At 38.2% G+C, this 19,887-nt stretch overlaps 1 protein-coding gene and 1 non-coding gene across 3 annotated transcripts in view; one reads left to right on the top strand and one right to left on the bottom strand.

Annotated features, from left to right (window-relative positions):
• Nucleotides 1–19,887, top strand: part of PPP2R5E (protein phosphatase 2 regulatory subunit B'epsilon) — a 267,308-nt gene that overhangs the window by 61,604 nt on the left and 185,817 nt on the right. The gene's annotated exons all lie outside the window — the stretch shown is intronic.
• Nucleotides 1,822–2,012, bottom strand: LOC130456701 (U2 spliceosomal RNA). Its single transcript, XR_008915749.1, has one exon. It is a non-coding gene; the product is annotated as a U2 spliceosomal RNA (small nuclear RNA).

Genomic DNA, 19,887 nt, shown 5'->3' with positions numbered 1-19,887 from the left:
CAATAAGTTGTCACATCATGAGAGAAAATAGGAAAAGAAACTATATCTAGAAATAAATGAGAAATAGCATTCCCTGGTTTTGACCTTTTTCTTCCCTGTTACGGATAATAGAGTCAGAACAATTGATGTTATGTACTTGATAGTATAAAATACAGATTTGAACCCTGAACTTCAATCCCCAGATGTCCTTGGTACTTCCCAGAATTCCCTATAACCTCACCTGAGTCCTCACCTGAGTGAGAGAACACAATTTAGTATTTAAAGGGATCTCTTCCTCTACTCAGATTGCAACATGTGGTAAGTAGGCTATGAATGGGCTAATCGTGCCCTAGGCATGTGGCTTATTATTTTGTATCCTTGATTTCTAATAATCGTTAATAAACCTCATAAAAATAGAATAAAGAATAGAATACTTTTAGTAGAGAAACTAATTTAATTTTTATAATATAGAGTGTGGTACAAGGAAGTCTTGCATTTAACACATGTTAAACAGTCACAACCTCGAGTTTCACACATGATCAAGTTCTTGAGCTCTTTGCACAGAATGCCATCAATCCCTGTAGGACTGGTTTGCTTTTTTCCCTTTTGTGCTTGTGTGGCACTTTTCAGGGCAACTTCTGTGCTCCTTTGTGGTCCATTTTTTCTTCAGACATATTCATTGAGCAAAATTCTCATGATATAAGTTAGTGGCAGGTTGTAATAGTCCAAAGCTTTTTGGGTATGCATCTCTACGCTAAGCAAATAGACATCTTAGCTTATTCTATTGCAAAAAGTAAAACAGTTTAAAAAATGTTTTCAATATTGGCTATGTGTTTTAAATATAAAAAATGAGAGAAAAACTCAAATACTGTATTGCACATGCAGGAAGAAAAATAATAATAAAAATATCAAAAATGCATATTTTTCATAATCTCTGAGGTAAAACATAGAGGCTACTTAATGAAAAATGAGATTCGTTTCCTCTTTAACTTGTTATGATCCTCAGTGTGAGTGCAAATGAGGTAGATGAAGCAATGGAAGTATAGCAACAATAATACATTCAAGAAAATTAAAAAAAAAATTACAGAAGGCACAAAATGTTACAAAAGGCACATCAGGTCAATATAGGTCACTGATATAGATTTTTTTTTGAGGTAATATATGTATTGACCTATAAGGGCAATTTGTTTAAGTAGAAGGATCAAATAGAGTGCAACAAAATAATACAGATCCAGTAATAGGGATGTCTTATCACAATCAATAGTCAAATAAAATCAGTACAGGCAATTATTCATTATCAATAGAAGGTGCTTGTTTTACATGGCTACAATGAATCCATGAGTCCCTCTCTCCAATTTTAATGGCTGTTGGTATAGTCAATAGGACTTGCAACGTTCCGTCACCAGCAGGTTCAGTCGACCCAGTACCCAGTTTGAAATTCTTTGTGTACACTATCACCTGGGTTTAAATTATGAAGAGAGAAGTCTATTGCTGCCTGATCATGGAGTTCTTGCAATTTTGTTTGTAATTGTTTGATATATGTGGCAATGGTTCTTCTAACAATGACACACAGGCAGGGGTAAATGGGTTGTGCCTGAATAGGTGGATGTCCAAATAGCATATCAAATGGTAAGATGTGTAAATCTAGGTCTGCTTCTGAGATAAAATAGGGCCAGAGGTAGAATTTCAGGCCATTTTAAACTACCCCCCTTACCCTCTCCCTCCCTTGTATTGCTTCCCTCCACACCAGTCCATTTGTTATCCTTCTACTTCCCTATACCATACCAGAGATACTACCCCTCCCTCAACACCCCATACACCCCCAAAAAAATTTCCCCAGGAGGGAGGTGCACTGTTCCTGGAAGTACTGCAATACCAGGTCGATGCGTGGAGTGGACGGAGCAAGCTCCTATTCTGACTCCCTGTTCCAAAAATCCATTTAATATATTATCCTCAGATAGAGGATGTATCAGATATTAAACTGATAAGAACAGATACTACACTTGATCTTAGCCAAAAGGCAGAGAAGAAGGGACGTTTGGCAGCATCCTGGGTGACTGAGAAGCCCTCTCTAGGACAGCACTGCTCACTCTAATCAAGGGAGGGGACTAGAAAAGGTGTCCCAAACATTGCCTGCCCTACAAACACCCGGTCAGCACACCGTGGCTGGCGGGTCATCCCTTTAAGCGGTCAAAACCAAAGAAAACAAAACACAAAGAAACTCCTACTAGGAGCATGGAACATCAGAACATTACTTGACAGAGAGAATACCCCAAGACCTGAGAGAAGAACAGCTCTAATAAGTAAAGAACTGGTGCGATATAACATAGATATCACAGCATTAAGTGAAACAGGCTTACCAGAAGAGGGATCACTCAGCAAACCCACCACAGGATACATCTACTTCTGGAAAGGTAGAGCCTCAAATGAAGACAGAATCCATGGTGTTGGCCTGGCTATCAAGACCAGTTTGCTCAAATAGCTACCAGACTTGCCTGTGGGCATCAACCAGAGGCTCATGAAGATCCGTTTACCTCTCAGCAAAGACCGGTATGCCACAATCATCAGCGCATATGCCCCAACACTGACCAGCACAGAGGAGACCATCGAGCAGTTCTACTCTGACCTGAGTGCCGTCCTGTACTCAGTGCCCACCAATGACAATCTGATACTATTGGGAGACTTCAAAGCCCGCATTGGCCAGGACCATGAAAGATGGAAAGGAGTGCTCGGCAAACACGGTGTGGGCAAAATGAACAACAATGGCCTACTGCTACTCAGCAAATGCTCAGAGTTCAAACTCACCATCACGAACACTGTGTTCAGAATGGCGAAAAAATATAAAACAACGTGGATGCACCCGTGATCAAAACAGTGGCATCTCATTGACTACATCATTGTATGCAGGTGAGACATCCAGGATGTACAGATCACCAGAGCCATGAGAGGAGCTGAATGCTGGACAGACCACCAATTGGTTAGAGCAACTCTTCAAACGCGCATTGCGCCTTGCCATCCAAAACGCGCCCAGACAGTTCGTGCATTTTACAACGTGAGTCGTCTTAGAGATCCATCTTATTTGCAAACATTCCAGTCCTGCCTGGATGACAAGCTGTCTGCCAAGGGACCATTCACTGGAAGCTCAACGGAGAAATGGAACCAATTCAGAGACACAGTGAAGGAAACATCAAAGGCAGTCCTAGGCCCCAAAAAACACAACCACCAGGACTGGTTCGACGAGAACAACACTGCTATTGAAGACCTATCGAGCAAAAAGAACAAAGCCTTTACGGAGTGGCAAAATAAACCAAACTGTGCTCCTAAAAAGGACAGATTCAAGTCTCTCCAAGCCATGGTGCAGTGTGAGATCAGGAAGATGCAAGACCTATGGTGGGAAAAAAAGGCAGAAGAAATCCAGTGCTTTGCTGATACGAAAAACTACAAACAATTTTTCAGTGCCCTCAAGACTATCTATGGGCCATTAAAACCCACCACCACTCCCTTGCTATCCTCTGATGGTGACACTCTCATAAAAGATAAAAAAAGGCATCAGCCACAGGTGGAAAGAACACTTCAGTCAGCTTCCCAACCAACCCTCTTCAGTCAACCAAAGTGCCCTTGACCAGATCCCCCAAAACCTCACCATTGAACAACTTGATGTCCCTCCTTCAATAGAGGAAGTCCAAAAAGCCATTCAACAAATGAGTGCAGGCAAGGCACCCAGTAAAGACGGGATCCCAACCGAGGTGTACAAGGCCTTAAATGGAAAGGCGCTCCAGGCATTCCACATAGTGCTGACCAGCATATGGGAAGAGGAAGACATGCCCCCAGAACTCAGAGATGCCTCTATTGTAGCCCTATACAAGAACAAAGGCTCATGAGCAGCCTGTGACAACTACAGAAGCATCTCACTACTCTCCACTGTTGGAGATCCACTGCTGGATCCTCGCCCGTGTTATACTCAACAGACACCTGTCATCTGTTTCAGAGCAGAACCTGCCTGAATCACAATGTGGCTTCCAACCAGATTGCAGCACCATCAACATGGTCTTCATGGTGAGGGAAATGCAGGAAAAACGCCTTGAGCAGAACCTGAGTCTCTACATTGTCTTCTTAGACCTGACAAAGGCATTTGACACAGTGAACAGGGATGCATTGTGGGTGATCCTTAGCAAGCTTGGTTGCCCAGCAAAATTCGTCAAACTGATCCAGCTCTTTCATGTTGACATGACAGGGGAAGTCCTATCTGGTGGAGAGACTTCTGATCGCTTCAACATCTCCAATGGTGTGAAACAAGGCTGTGTCCTCGCTCCAGTACTATTCAACCTATACTTCACCCAAGTATCATGACATTCTGTGATGGATCTAGACCTGGGTGTCTACATCAAATACCAACTGGATGGCTCACTATTCGACCTTTGCCGCTTGACTGCAAAAACAAAGACAACAGAGAGACTCATTCTGGAAGCTCTTTTCGCAGATGACTGTGCTCTCATGGCCCACCAAGAAAATCATCTTCAAACCATTGTGGACAGGTTCTCTACCACAACAAAACTGTTTGGCCTGACTATCAGCCTCAGCAAAACAGAGGTGCTGTTCCAACCTGTACCAGGGAGGCCAACTAACCAGCCGTGCATTACAATTGACGGCACGCAGCTTTCTAATGTCAACACTTTCAAGTACCTGGGCAGCACCATCGCCAATGAAGGGTCCCTAGACCATGAGATTAAGGCCAGGATCCAAAAGGCCAGCCAGGCACTCGGGTGGCTGCACTCCAAAGTCCTCCAACACAGTGGTGTAAGCACTGCGATGAAGCTCAAAGTGTACAATGCAGTGGTCCTTACCTCGCTCCTGTCCAGTTACGAGACATGGACACTGTACCGGAAGCACATGAAAAGGCTGGAGCAATTCCACCAATGCTCTCTCCGGTCAATCATGAGGATCCGATGGCAGGACCAAATCACCAATCAGGAAGTCCTCAACAGAGCCAACTCCACCAGCATCTAAGTCATGGTCCTCAAAACCCAGCTATGATGGTCTGGACACGTCATCTGCATGGACCCACAGAAAATACCAAGACAGGTATTCTATGGTGAACTGTCAGCTGGACTCAGGAAACAAGGCCGACCAAAGAAAAGATACAATGATCAGCTAAAGTCCAACTTGAAGTGGGCTGGCATTACACCAAAGCAACTAGAACTCACTGCCTCTGACAGAAGCAGCTGGCATACCCACATTAACCATGCCGTCACCACCTTTGAAGATGAGCAACATTGATGTTTTGGTGCTGCGCGTGAACGCTGACACCAGGCCACAGCCGCACCTCCCATAACAACTGGAGTCCCATGCCCCATGTGCCACAAACTTTGGGCCTCAGTCTTTGGACTTCAAAGCCACATGAGGGTACATCAATAGATGATAATGCACAAAGACAATTGTCATTCTCGATCACCGAGAGATTACCACTACTTCCCTATAGGGCATAAATCAATTCTCTGCCCCAATGTATTTGATTGTTCTTCCCTCTGAATCAATTTCAATGTATGTAAGACTTGAGTATTTCCTATCTTCAACTTCTTTACTGTAAAAATGGAGATTTGAATCCAGGACTCCAATCCCCAGCAGTCCTTGCTAGCTCCCAGAATGCCCTCTAATCTCACTGAGATTTCCACCTGGGCGAGGTCAAGAATTTCTATTTAACCTGGCTGTAAAGGCTACTGGGTCTCTTTCCTACTTCTGCTTCGGAGCACACGTGGCTCTCCACCTAGCAGGCAAGATGTGAGCGGTCGTGAATAGGCTCTTTGGGCCTAGACACGTGCCTTTCTTACTAGGATTTTCTTTATATTTTAATCTTCAATAAGCCTCTAAAAATATAATACTCCTTGCAGAGAGAAACTAATTTCTACCTGCCACAACTTGGCCCCCTAATTATAACTGTTACATTACCCTTCCAGTTGTAAAAAAATAGACTAGAACTCTGGACTTCAATCCCCACAAGCCCTTGCTCCACTTCCCCAAAATGCTTTGTAATCTCACACAATTCTGAGGTGGGCTAAGATCAAGTAAGGATTTAAGCTGATTGTATAGGCTTTTGTGCTCTCTTTTTGGACTTCCGTTTTTGGAGCAGAGGCGTCTCTTCCATGATGTGAGATTATCTTGTCTAGGCCACTCTGGCCTAGGCACGTGTTTCTTATCCTGTCTTTTCTTTAATCCTTAACTTTTAATAAACCTCTAAAAATATAATACTCCTTATAGAGAGAAACTAATTTCTACCTGCCTCAGTCTCCCCTAAATTTTAATCTTTCCAGTTTGGTGACCTAATGGAAGAAAAAACTCTCAATCTTCTGATTTCTTTTCTGATCTTTAGTTCAGCTTTTAATTTGAGCCACATTTCTCTGGCCAAGTTTTTTTTTTTTTTTACCCTCGCAAAGCTGTTGCTCGATCCAGACCTGTTGAGTTTGCTGCCGACCCCACCCGGCTCAGCCGCTTTTGCCTTCGGACATTCAGCCCCCAATCCAGACCTGATTCAACCAAGATTTCAATCACCTGGTACCCAATCTCCCGGCCCTGCCTGCCTGTTTCTGCTCCCCTGACCTATGAGCGTGACCCCAGCTGGCTCATCACCCAGATCCTTGGAGCAGATCACTCAGGACTCATTGCGACCAGCTGGTAACAGTATTGGCCACGTGGGCGGAGGGGAGAGACAAGAGGGAAAGGAGGACGGGTAATTTTCCCTTAGCCTAAGCCTCCACGTGGATGGGGGTATTGACCACAGGGGGTTCATAGCAGGGGAGAGAGAAGAAACAGACCTTTTCAAGCAGGAACTTAATAGTAATGGGCTATTTAAAAGGATACCTTTTGACTGTTCTGGTAATTTCATTGATTTCATCTGCGTGCCAGAAGAAAGATTCAGCCCAAAGATTCAACTTTGGGGAGGCAAATGGATGGCTCAGCGAACTGAGAGTCAGGCCTACAGACATGCCGTCCTGGGTTAAAATCTGGCCTCAGATACTCCCCAGCTGTGGGGCGTTTGGCGGATCCCTTCAACCCCATTGCCTAGCCCTTACTACTCTGACTTCGGACAATAGACATTTAAATGGATAATTAATTAAAAGAAAAAAAAAACACACCCCAAAGAACTTTGAAGAGACTAGAGGCTATATTTTAAGGAATTTCATACTCCAATGGTTATAAAAATCTCTGTATCTATAGTGTTTTTTCCTTATTGTTTTGTTTAAGATATAACTTTGTGATTTTAAGTTCATATATTACTGGATTCAATATTATTCTCTTACACTGAAGGTTGATTGAATTTATTTTGAATGTACTGAGTTTTGAAATTCTGTTGTTTTTCCTCTATAACTGTGCTGAACAAATATTATTGAATAAGCCCATATATGAAAAAAAAAACAGTTTTTTTCTATTTTGCCGAGGATAGATGGACTTCAGGATTGGTTATAATTGTATAACAACCTTTGGAAAATGTAATATGCTAAATATCTCAAATGATTTTAAGGGTTTTTTAAATATGATTTTTGTAATTTTTTAACAAACTCTGGTTATTTTGCCTGCCCCTACCACGAGGTAAGGCCCATTTTAGTAGCTGAAGTGAAATACAATTATAACCCCCAACCTTCCCGCATTTCTAAATATGTGAATGGAAGTTAGGGAAGTTAATCTCAGGGCATTTGTTCCCCTAAAAAGCCTCCAAAAAAGGAACACCCCTTTATTTATATTCTTCAGCTCACTACTTTACTTGCACCAGAATGATATATAGATTTCTTGATTTTGTTCCTAACCCAAGATGAGTTTTACTTTGTTTAAAAATATGTTTATTACCAAGGTTGAAAGATTGCTATTTTGTAAAAATTGTGACAAATATCCATCAATTCATAGGTTTTTAAAAATTTCATACAACAACTTATGTGAAATATGAAAATGTGTTTGTTTGCTATTATAATTAATTGGGCTATTGAGAATTTTGGGGATACTGATATCTACATATTTGTACTACTGTTCAATTCATTTGCCTTCACTCACAGTGATCATGGCCAGATATTAAGAGGAAATGGATCTCATTTTTGGTGAGAAAGTCTTGTGTTTTATATTTTCTTAGCTGACACAGAGTGTCAATGATTATAAGCTATATTTTTGAATTTTTTAAAGCTCTCTTATTATTACATTTTTCTTGCATGTGCAATATACTTTTTCAGTTTTTTTCTCCTTTTATATTTGAAGCACATGTCACCAGTATTAAGATTTTCTTTAACCTTTTGATTTTTCAGTACTACAAGTTTAAGATACATTTGCTAATGCATGCCCTAAAAAGCTTGTGACTATAAAAACGATGCCACTAATTATTTTAAAAAATTATGGGACTTTGCTTAATGATTCTGTCTGATTCCAGGACAAGATATACACAAAAGAGCCATTGCACAGAGCCAAAGAAAAGCCAATCCAGGATGGATTGATGCATTTCTAGGCCAATACAAAGGTTTTGAACCTAGTGTGAGACTTGGGGTTGCGACACTTGACTTATGTTAAGATGTAGGCCTTCCTTGGGTCCACTCTCACTCTGAAAATACTCACAGACGAGTATCCCCAAAACCTTGGCTCATATAATCTGGTCCCCTTTTCTGCCTTTCATAGTGTGGTACTTTTCTGTAGTCCTGGCTATTGACTGGGTAACTGCATCATTGCTTAGATCATTTTGATTGGGCCCTTATAGAAGGACCTGTTATAGATTTATTTTTCTTTTTACTTGGAATTTTACACATAAGACTTTGATAGTCTATATTTTCATCCAGAAATTTTTCTTTTCTTTTTGATTTTTCTGATATCTTTTTAATATCTCTTGCCAATTGATTCATATACATCATACCTCAGCCATGCATCCATAAGTGATCCTTTTCAATCACCCTCTTAACAGGGGAAATGTAAAAATATCATTATTTAAATTGCAAAGTTTAAATTCCTTTTGAGAAGAATTTTAGGTAAAGAAGATGCTACCTCTCTGAATCCAGAACTGAACTGTTGGAGAAGATACCATGAAGAAGCCTCCAGACCAGCCACCTGCACAAAATTGAACTTTGGGTGTGGTTGATTGAACATTTATTTGTATCTATACTTTCATGCCAAAGGGGACTGCCCCCTAACTGGCTTTTTGTCAATGCGTTCAGCAATTATTGGTTTTATTCTTTTTTTTCCCTCTTATCCTCAAATTATTGTAATCTTTAAATTGATTATGTTTTCATGATCCTTTGGAAAAAAAATAATTTTTTTCAAACAATCAAATGGGGAAATATAAAAAATAGACTAGAACTCTGGACTTCAATCCCCACAAACCCTTGCTCCACTTCCCCAAAATGCTTTGTAATCTCACACAATTCTGAGGTGGGCTAAGATCTAGGAAGGATTTAAGCTGATTGCAAAGGCTTTTGTGCTCTCTTTTTGGACTTCCGTTTTGGAGCAGAGGCGTCTCTTCCATGATGTGAGATTATCTTGTCTAGGCCACTCTGGCCTAGGCACGTGTTTCTTATCCTGTCTTTTCTTTAATCCTTAACTTTTAATAAACCTCTAAAAATATAATACTTCTTGTAGAGAGAAACTAATTTCTACCTGCCTCAGTCTCCCCTAAATTTTAATCTTTACACAGTGTATTGATGTTCTCCACCCCTCTTGCCATGGGCTTTTTTACGAAATATAAATTTACCCCATTTTGTTTCTTTTCCCATTTCTCTTAGTAGTAACCTCTTTTTAAAACTCTAGTTGTGTGTGTGTATATATATGTCTTGGCATTTCATCCTATACAGTTTGTCATGGTTCCCTCTAAGTATAATTCTTCTAGCTACCTAGGTGATAATAAAAAATTTTTAAGAGTTACCAATGTCCTCTTTTCTCATAGGGATACATATCATTTTAAATTATTGGGCCTCTTAAAAAAGGTGTTTTTTTGTTTTGCTTTGTTTTGTTTTTCTTTTTTCCCCTCTTTTTAAATTACCTTTTGATGATTCTCTTGAGTTCTGTGCTTGGGCATCAAATTTTCTGTTCAGGTCTGGTATTTTCTTTACAAATGCTTGGAATTCTTCTATTTTATTAAATGACCATATTTTCCACTGTAAGAATATAGTCACTTTTGCTGGGTAGTTGATTCTTGGTTGTAGACCTAGTTCCCTTGCTTTCCGAAATATCATCTTCCATGCCTTTTGGTCCTTCAGTGTAGATGCAGCCAGATCCTGTGTTATCCTCACTGCATTTCCATGGTATCTGAATTACTTCCGCTTAGCAGCTTGTAGTATTTTTTCCTTGGTCTGATAGTTCTTGAATTTGGCTATAACATTCCTGGGTGTTGTCAGTTGAGGATTAAGTACAGGGGGTGATCTGTGGATTCTTTCAATCTCCACTTTTCCCTCTTGTTCTAGGATATCAGGGCAGTTTTCTTTAATAATTTCCTGTAGGATGATGTCCAGGCTTTTTCTTTTGTCATGGTCTTCTGGTAGACCAATGATTCTAAAGTTGTCTCTCCTGGAACGATTTTCTAAATCTTCTGTTTTGTGAATGAGGTGCTTCATATTTTCCTCAATTTTTTTATATTTTTAAAATTTTGTTCTTTAGTGTCCTGCTGCCTCGTGAAGTCATTTGCTTCTATTTGTTGTATTCTGGTTTTTAAGGACTGGATTTCATCTCTGGGTTTTTGTTCATCCTCCTTCTGGTATGATTTTCTTTGGAAGTCATCTTTCATCTTCTTTGCCTCATCTTTCATTTTCTTTGCCCCATCTTTCATCTCCTTTGCCTCATTTTCAAGCTGATTAATTTTGTCTTTCAAGGCACTATTTTCTGTTTCCAGATGATTTATCTTGCTTTTTAAGTTCTTTCCCCAGTTATCTTTGGCCTCTCTTAATTGTGTTTTGAATTGTATTTTGAGTTCTCCCAAAGCCTGTGTCCAATTCACTGGAGTTTCTGTGTTTTTGTTTGGTATCATCCTCTGTTACATTTGCTCTTTGTTCATTACCTGGATAGAAGCTGTCGATTGTAATTTCTTTTTTCTTTTTCTGTTGTTTGCTCATATTTGCCCCCTTCTTTTCTCCCTGTAGCTGCCTGTACTCTTGCTTCTCTCATTATGTGCTGGGTCTGTGGTTTTGGACTTTTCTGTCAGCCTTCACCTTTGGAGCTTAGTCAGCAAATCTCTCAGAGCAGTTTGTGGGGGAGGGGTGTTGGAGCCTGAGTTTCCCTGCCCTCTGAAGGCTTGATGAGATTAAGTCCAGCTGAGTTGAACTTGCAGAGCTGGATGTGCCCTGAGGCCAAAACTTCCGGAAGGGGGTGTGTGCAATATGGAGTGTCTCTGTTGTTGGACTAGGCTGCCAGTTCTGCACTTCTCTTCTCCAACTGCTTCCCCACCACCAGCTCTGAGCCTGGCACAGCTTTGCCCACAAGGTTCTCCCTCCAGACCCAGAAGTTCCAGTCACTGCTGGAGGCTCAGTATTATAGGTGGGGAAGGGGTCCTGTGACCTTCCTTTTTCCTTTTCCTTAAATCTGAGTTTTCTTGAATTCAGGCTTTGGGGGGGGGGGTGTACCTTTTAAGTTGATTCCAGCAGGAGGGTTCCTTAAACTCTGTCCTGTTGTTAGGTTTGGTTTTCAGTCCCCTAGGAGCATTTAGTTTTTATTTGGTAAGGAAGGGTTTCTTTCACTGCCTCTACATCAGGTCATTTTAAATGAGTGTCCATGTACAATTTTCCAGTCATAGTTTTAAGTTCTTTATTCATTCTTTCAACTTGGCTGATGCTCTGGGGATGATATGGAGTATGAAATTTAGGAGTTATTCCCATACATGAATAAATTTGTGATAAGACCGAATCTGTAAAATCATTTCCTCTATCTGAATCAATATATCCTGGTAGGCCAAAACCAGGAATAATTTCTGAGGTTGGGGACAGGGAGTTTAAAAGCTTACCAGTAGCAGCAACAGCAATTAGTAGTAATAGCAGAAGGAGTTAGCAGGAACAGCCTCAGCAAGGGAGAGACCTAGCTCCCCTCACTCCTTCCCACAGTTCTCCTGGTGGGCAGGTATAGGCAATGAGCCTGGGAAAGTTCTGAAGGTTTTCCCAGAGGGAGATGGGAGAAAGGAGAGGGGAGAGGGGAGGAGGAAGGGGAAGAAACCCAGGTTTCTCTTACTCACTTTAAAATTCTGTATCCCTTTGTGGTCTGCCAAAAATGAATAAATGCTCAAAGTATTTATTATATAGGATTTAATAATAATAATAATAACATGAGTAAGAAAGGGGTTAATTCAACCAAGTGAGCAGAACCCAGAGCCAGAGAGAACCACACCTGCCATGCTTTCCTAAAAACACAAACCCAAAAAGAGTCCCCACCCCCACCCCATAGCATGGGTCTCAGCCAAATTTATCTTCCAAGCCTCCATATGTAAAATGAGAATGTAACTTAAAAGGATGCTGGGTAAATGTAGTTCAGGTGTAGCAAATTTCTATTTGCACAAGTTGCAAATAATATTTCATTACATTACCATGCTATATTCAACCATTCCAAAATTGAAGGGCACTACTTATTTTTGTAAGTTTTTTTGTTACAACAAAGCCCTATTCCTTGATTTCGTATACACGTGTCTTTTTCCTCTGCTTTCTCTTTGTAGTATATACTTAGAATAGTATCACTGGGTTAGAGAGCATACACAATCTAGTGACTATTGAGGAATAATTCAAAATTGCTTTCCAGAAAGATTCAAATAATTTATAGCTTGTCTAGCTATTGCATTTACAATAATCACCATTCTCTTTTTTTAGGATCATTGTTACCAAAATAATAAGTGTTATTTGGAATCTGAAGAATTGTTTAACATTCATTTGTTTTATTGATAATCTGAAACATTTTTTTTCTTTTGAAAACTATATTCTTTGGTCACTATCAACAGGAAAGGGTTCTTGTTCGCATTGATTTCAAATATTTAGGATACCAAGCCTTTTTTTCAGAGAAATTTGCTATAATTTTTTTTACCAGTTAACTATATTCCTTCTAATTCTAACTCTTATCATTTTTGCATGTACAAAGCCTTTTTGATTTTTTTGTACTCAAAATTTTCTCTATTATGATCATTTCTATACTTTATAAAGTCAAGAACTATCTTCTCTTATTCATAGTTCTATAAGTTATCTCCTTCCTTGCTCCTCTAATTTATGATAGCTTTTTACATTTAGGCCATGCAATAGTTTCAGTTTATTGTGCTAATATGGTATAAGATGTTTATCTAAACCTAATTTCCGCCAAACTTATTTCTGGTTTTCCCAGCAGTTTTTCCCAAATAGTGAGTCTTTTTCTAAGTAAGGGATATTTTGGGGTTATTTCTTCAGTATAGTTTGAGATGTTCTCCTATGTGCCTTTCCTTCCTACTTTTCCTCCATTATTTTCCTTAAGATTCTTGACTTTTCATTCTTCTAGAATAAGTTATTTTGTTCAGTTCTCTAAAATAACCTGCTGGTTGTTTGAATGGTATAGTGCTAAATTTATAAGTTTATTATGTTATTTTAGCCCAATCACAATCAGTTAATCACTCTCCACTTATTTCTTCATCTAAAGAGTGTTTTATAGTTACATAATTCTATAATTTCCCCCTTATAACTTGGCACACTCACTCATATTTTATACTTACTTTATCTGTTATTTTTATCTCCTATTGAGTTTTGTCAGTAAAAAATAGAAATGTTATTGATATTTGCCACTATATGTTTATAATTTGCTACTTTCCTCAGGTCATTATTTCAATTAATTTTTACTTGAAACTCTAGAATTCTAAGAGTTCCCTCTTATGCTTATTCCCTCAATTTTATGTTTGTCTCCTTGATATACCTAGCAGATCTAGCATCATACCAAATAATAGAGAATAGTGGTGACAGTGGATATCCTGATATTCCTCTGATATTACTAGAAATATCCTTAGAGCAGCTAAATGGCTCAGTGGATTGAGAGCTGGACCTAGTGACTGGAGGTCCTAGGTTCAAATCTGGCCTTAGGTAATTCCTGGCTTGTGACTCTGAGCAAGTCATTTAATCCTCATTGCCTGTTACCTCTTTCGATCTTTGGAACCAATAGACAGTATTGATTCTAAGATGTAAACTAAGGGTTTAAAAACAAAGAAAGGAAGGAAGGAAGAAGAGCCTGTAGCATTTCTCTACTGTGAATAGTTTTAGTTGTTGAATTTGGATAGGTACTGTTTGCTGTTCTTAAGCCAGTCTAGTACCTTGGGTTCAATACTAGAATGAAACAAAAACACTTCTAGAAGATCCGATTGCTAATAAAAAGAATTACTTTAGCCATAGAAGAAGGATTTTCAATAAGGATATTATGTTGATTTTAGATGAGTGCAGCATTCCTATATTGCCCATGGTATTCCAATGGTCAAGCATCCTCAGGACCCAGCTTCTCATAGCTTTTTGTACTCTGGAGACTTAAATCCTTTTAAGGAAAAACTACCCCAATCTGCATGGGACTTCCAGTCAGCCTTCACTGAGAGATCTAGCAGCTCCTGACATTTCAAATTCACAAGGGTGTTACCAAAACGAGAAATGTCCAGTTCAGGACTGTCTTTTTATGCTAAATGAGAGAGACATGATGTAAAAACAAATATAGAGACTCTTCTAGCCAATTCATGTGCTCTATCTATGATATAAAGGCAGCTTCCATTTTTGACAGGTTGGGAAAGGGGTCTAAACTTCACAGGGACCTTTCACCCTCATTTGGAGTGGAGGAGGAAAGGGAAAAGGTTATAGAAGGGAGGGGGAGAAAAGAATGTATATTATGCCTTTTATGTGTCAGGCACTGTGCTAGGTATTTTTTTTTACAAGTGTTATCTAATTTGAGTCTAACAACAATACTCTGAGGTAGATGCTATTATCCTCATTTTAAAGTTGAGGAAACTGAGGCAAACAGAGGCTAAGTGACTTGCCCAGGGTCACAAAACTACTAAATGTCTGAGGTCATATTTAAACTCAGTTACTATTTTCTGTCTCTAGGCTCAGTACGCTTAGCTTCCACAATGGGTTAGGGACAAAGATAGGGAGGAAAGGGAGATGGGGAGAGACAGAATGCCTATTCCAGGTTTTGGAGTGGAAATTGCTTCTTTTTTAAAAAGAAGCAGTCTATCCTTCCCTTCCACTCCCACCACCTACCCCCAGCCAAATATGTGCATTTGTCCTATCCTCAACTCTAGACAATTTCAGGGCTCTTGGGAAGAATAAATCACCATGAATTTCCAATGGCCCCCTACATGCCAACTAAAAAGTCCCAAGCAGTTCTTTGCACAGTTATTCAAACTATCCCCAAAAGATGGTTAGCAGGGAGGGAGAAGCTATATTGGTAGGCCTATAGATGACCATTACTCCAAAAAAAAAATTATGCAAAAATCAACTAATAGAAGTTTGTTGTAAATTTCTTTAGGTTATAGTTCTTAAAGAATTCATATTCATATTTGTCTGAAGTAGATTCTGTTCCATAATTGTTAACATTACCAAATGTAGGCCAAGGTTGATCAGGTTGGTCATTTACTTTAGGTTCAATATTTGGAATAAAATGAAACTCATACAAGATATGACAATGAACAAAAAGAGATTTGCTTAGCCATAGGTAAGGAAGGATATTTAACAAGGGATACCATATTTATTTGAATGGTCCCATGCCTCTGGTGATGGTGATGTAATAGTGTCAGGATCCATCTGGAGTTCCTTGTGGCTTTTTCTATTAAAATGACTAGGTAGCCACTTCAACAGCCTAAGCCTTGGATTCCCTTAAACCAGTCAAATCTTGATCTGATTTCATTTATTCCCCCATTATCTTTCAAGGAATAACTAGTCTAACCTTTTTGGGCTAGCCATAAGATATTTCCACTAAAACACATTAAGTTATATTTAATCCTGGCATTAAAAGGTGTTTTTTTTTTAACATTTGTTAATTTTTAAAATTTTGAACTTCAGATTTTCTCCTCTCTTACCTTCCCTGTCCTCCATGCTCCCTGAGAGGGTAAGCACTCTGATACAGATTTGGCATGTGCAGTTGTGTAAAACATTTTTCCATATTAGTAATTTTGTTGAAGAGATCTTGAACAAAAAAAGGGAAGAAAGTGAAATATACTATGTTTTAGTCTATATTCAGACTCCAGTTTTTTCTCTGGAGGCAGATGGTATCTTTGGGATTGTCTTAGATCACTGTTGCTGAGAATAGCTAGGCCATTCACACTTGTTCATCAAACAATATTGTTATTGTGTGCAATGTTCTGGTTTTGTTTGCTTCACTTTGCAACAATTCACGTAAATCTTTCCATATTTTTTCTGAAATCATCCTGCTCCATGTTTCTTATAGCACAATAGTAGTGATATCATTGACTGAAAGAGTATGTAGTTTTAGAGCCCTTTGGGCATAGTTCCAAATTGTTTTCCAGAATGGTTGGATCAAACCTCTATCAAAGTGCTTTAGGGTTCCAATTTTCCCACATTCCCTCCAACATTTATAAATTTCCTTTTCTGTCATATTGTTTTAATTTGCATTTCTAGTTAAGAGTGATTTAGAGCATTTTTTCATGTAACCTTAGATAGCATTGATTTCTTCCTCCAAAAAACTGCCTGGGGGGCCGGTTGGGTAGCTCAATGGATTCAGAGATAAGCCTAGAGATGGGAGGTCCTGGGTTCAAATGTGAACTTGACACTTCTTAGCTGTGTGACTTTGGGCAAGTCACTTAACTCATTGCCTAGCCCTTACCACTCTTCTTCCTTGGAACCAATACACAGTATTGATTCTAAGATGGACAGTAAGGGTTTAAAAAAAAACCCTGCCTATTCATATTTTTTTACCATTTAGCAATTGGAGAAATTTGCATCAGGTCTTTATATATTTGAGAAATGAGACCTTTATCAGAGGTACTTGATGTAAATTCTCCCCCCCCCCCCCCCCCCAGCTTTTGCTTTTCCTTCTAGTCTTGGTTGTATTGGTTTTGTTTGTACAAAAACCTTTTAATTAAAATTATTCATTATATATCCTGTAATGCTATCTCTTATCTGAGCATAAAATCTTGCATTCTCCATATTTCTGACTGGTAAACTATTCCATGCTCCCCTAATTTGCTAATGGTAACACCTTTTATGTCTAAATCATGTACTCACGTTGACCTTATCTTAATATACAGTATGAGATGTTGGTTTATCCCCAGTCTTTGCCATACCATTTTCCAGTTTTTGTAAAATAATGAGTTCTTTCCCCCCAAATTTAGATCTGATTTATCAAACAATAAATTACGATGATTATTTATTACTGGGCATTGTGTACCTATTATATTCCATCGATCTACAATTGTATTTCTTAGCCAGTACCAGATTATTGCTTTGTGATACAGTTTGAGTCTGGTACTGCTGGGTATTTCTGACCTTTTATTTTAAGGAAAGCTTCATTTATTCCTATAGGTATATAATACAGTTTGAGTCTGGTACTGCTAGATATTTTTGACCTTTTGTTCTTCCAGATGAATTTTATTATATCTCTTTTAGCTCTATAAAATAACTTTTGGGCAGTTTGACTGGCATGGCACTAAGTAGATTAATTTGGGTAGAACTGTCATTTTTATGTTGGTTTTGCCTACTCATTAGAAATTAGTATTTTTCTAATTGTTTAGATCTGACTTTGTGTGAAAAGTATTTTGTAATTTTGTCCATTTGTTTCCTAGGCTTGTTTTGGCAGATAGACTCCTAAGTATTTTATATTATCTATAGTTAATTATTTAAAAAATCAATTCTAAGACAGAAGAATAGCAAGAGCTAGGCAATCAATAGTTAAATGACTTGCCCAGGGTCACAAAGATAGGAAGTATCTGAGGCTAGATTTATACTCAAGTCCTTTCAACTCCAGGTCCAATGCTCTCTATCCATTGTGCTGCCCAGCTGCCCAAAATTGAATTTATTTTTCTATCTCTTGCTGCATATTACCAACTCGGTTTGGTTGGTAATCTGTAAGAATGCTAATGATTTGTGTGAGTTTATTTTATATCCTGCAATTTTGCTAAAGTTGTTAATTATTTCAACTAACTTTTAGTTGATCCTTTAGGATTTTCTAAGTATGTCATCATCATTGGCAAAGAATGACAGTTTTATTTCTTCATTGTTTATTCTAATTCCTCCATTTTCTTTTTCTTCTTTTATTGCTGTAGCTAGCATTTCTGGAATAATATTGAATGAAAATAGTGGTGATAATGAGCATCCTTGCTTTACCCCGATCTTATTGTGAAGGTTTTTAGCTTGTCTTCATTACAGATAATGTTTGCTAATAGTTCTATCTATTTAGATGCTACTTATCATTTTAAGGAAAGCTTCATTTATTCTTTTGCTCTCTAATGTTTTTAATAGGAATTGGTTTAATATTTTGTCTAAAGATTTTTCCTGAAACTATTGAGAAAACTATATGATTTGGGTTGGTTTTGTTATTGATACGACATCTTATGCTGATAGTTTTCCTGTTGTTGAACCATCCTTGCATTTATGGTATAAATCCCATCTGGTCATAATGAATTATCCTTGTAATATTCTCTTTGCTAGCAGTTTATTTACATTTTTTTGAGTTAATATTCATTATAGAAATTGGTCTACAGTTTTCTCTGCTTTTGCTCTTTCTGGTTTAGGTATCAGCACCATATTTGTGTCATAAAAGAAATTCCATAGGACTCTTTCTTTGCCTATTTTTCCAAATAGTTTATATGGTATTGGGATTAATTGTTCTTTTAATGTTTGAAAGAATTCACTTGTGTATCCATTTGACCCTGAGGATTTTTCTTTGAGGAGTTCACTGATGGCTTATTCAATTTATTTTTCTAAGATACTATGCTATTTCTTTTTTTAATGTGGGCAGTTTATATTTTTATGGGATTTAAAATTTTAAAACCAAACAAACCCATAAATGGGTGTTATATTTTATTATATTTTTCTTTTTTAAACCCTTACCTTCCATCTTAGAATTGATACTAAGTATTGGTTTCAAGGTAGAAAGGTGATAAGGGCTGGGCAACTGGGGTTAAGTGACTTACTTGTCCAGGGTCACACAACTAAGAAGTGTTTGAAGGCATATTTAAATCTAGGACCTTCTATCTTCAGGCCTGGTTCTCCATCCACTGAGCAACCCAGCTTCCCTTTTAGTTTTTTCCATATATATATATTGACATAATTATGACATTTTTATTTTTTAGTACTACTAGGGCTTACTGTGTTTCTAGTTTTGCTAATATTGAACCAATCCTCTATTCTTACTATAAATATCACCTAATTATATTGTATAATCTTTTTAATATGTTGCTATAGTTTCTTTAATAATGTTTTATCCAGTATATTTACTGTATTTTTTCAATATCTTTTTTTGAATTTCCAAAAATTCTACTTATGTTTCATTGCTTTTTTGATTTACTAACTTTGAAAACATCGCATACTCAATTCATTGGTTTATTCTTTGCTTTTTGTTGATGAAAGTGTTTAAGGTATGTAATTTCCCCTAAAGATTGACTTGACTGCATCCTAAAAATTTTGGAATTTTGTGGCATACCTACCCATACCTCTTACTGTGGAAACAGTAATTAAATCAATGTTCCCATTTTTGGAAATGTCAAACAAGTCACTTAAGGCTCCATTCAGGGGGCAGCTGCATAGCTTAGTGGATTGAGGGCAAGGCCTAGAGATGGGAGGTCCTAGGTTCAATTCTGGCCTCAGACACTTCCTAGCTGTGTGAACCTGGGCAAGTCACTTAACTCCTATTGCTTAGCCCTTACTACTCTTCTGCCTTTGAACCAATGCATAATATTAACTCTAAGGCTGAAGGTAAGTTTTTTTTTTTTAAAGGCTCCATTCACCATCCCTTGCTTGACAAAAGTTAAAA

This window comes from Monodelphis domestica, chromosome 1, assembly GCF_027887165.1.
Source record: "Monodelphis domestica isolate mMonDom1 chromosome 1, mMonDom1.pri, whole genome shotgun sequence".
NCBI classification, from domain to species: Eukaryota; Metazoa; Chordata; class Mammalia; order Didelphimorphia; family Didelphidae; genus Monodelphis; species Monodelphis domestica.
Note: the sequence above shows the minus strand (reverse complement) of the source record. Positions and strands in the feature narration are given on the sequence as shown.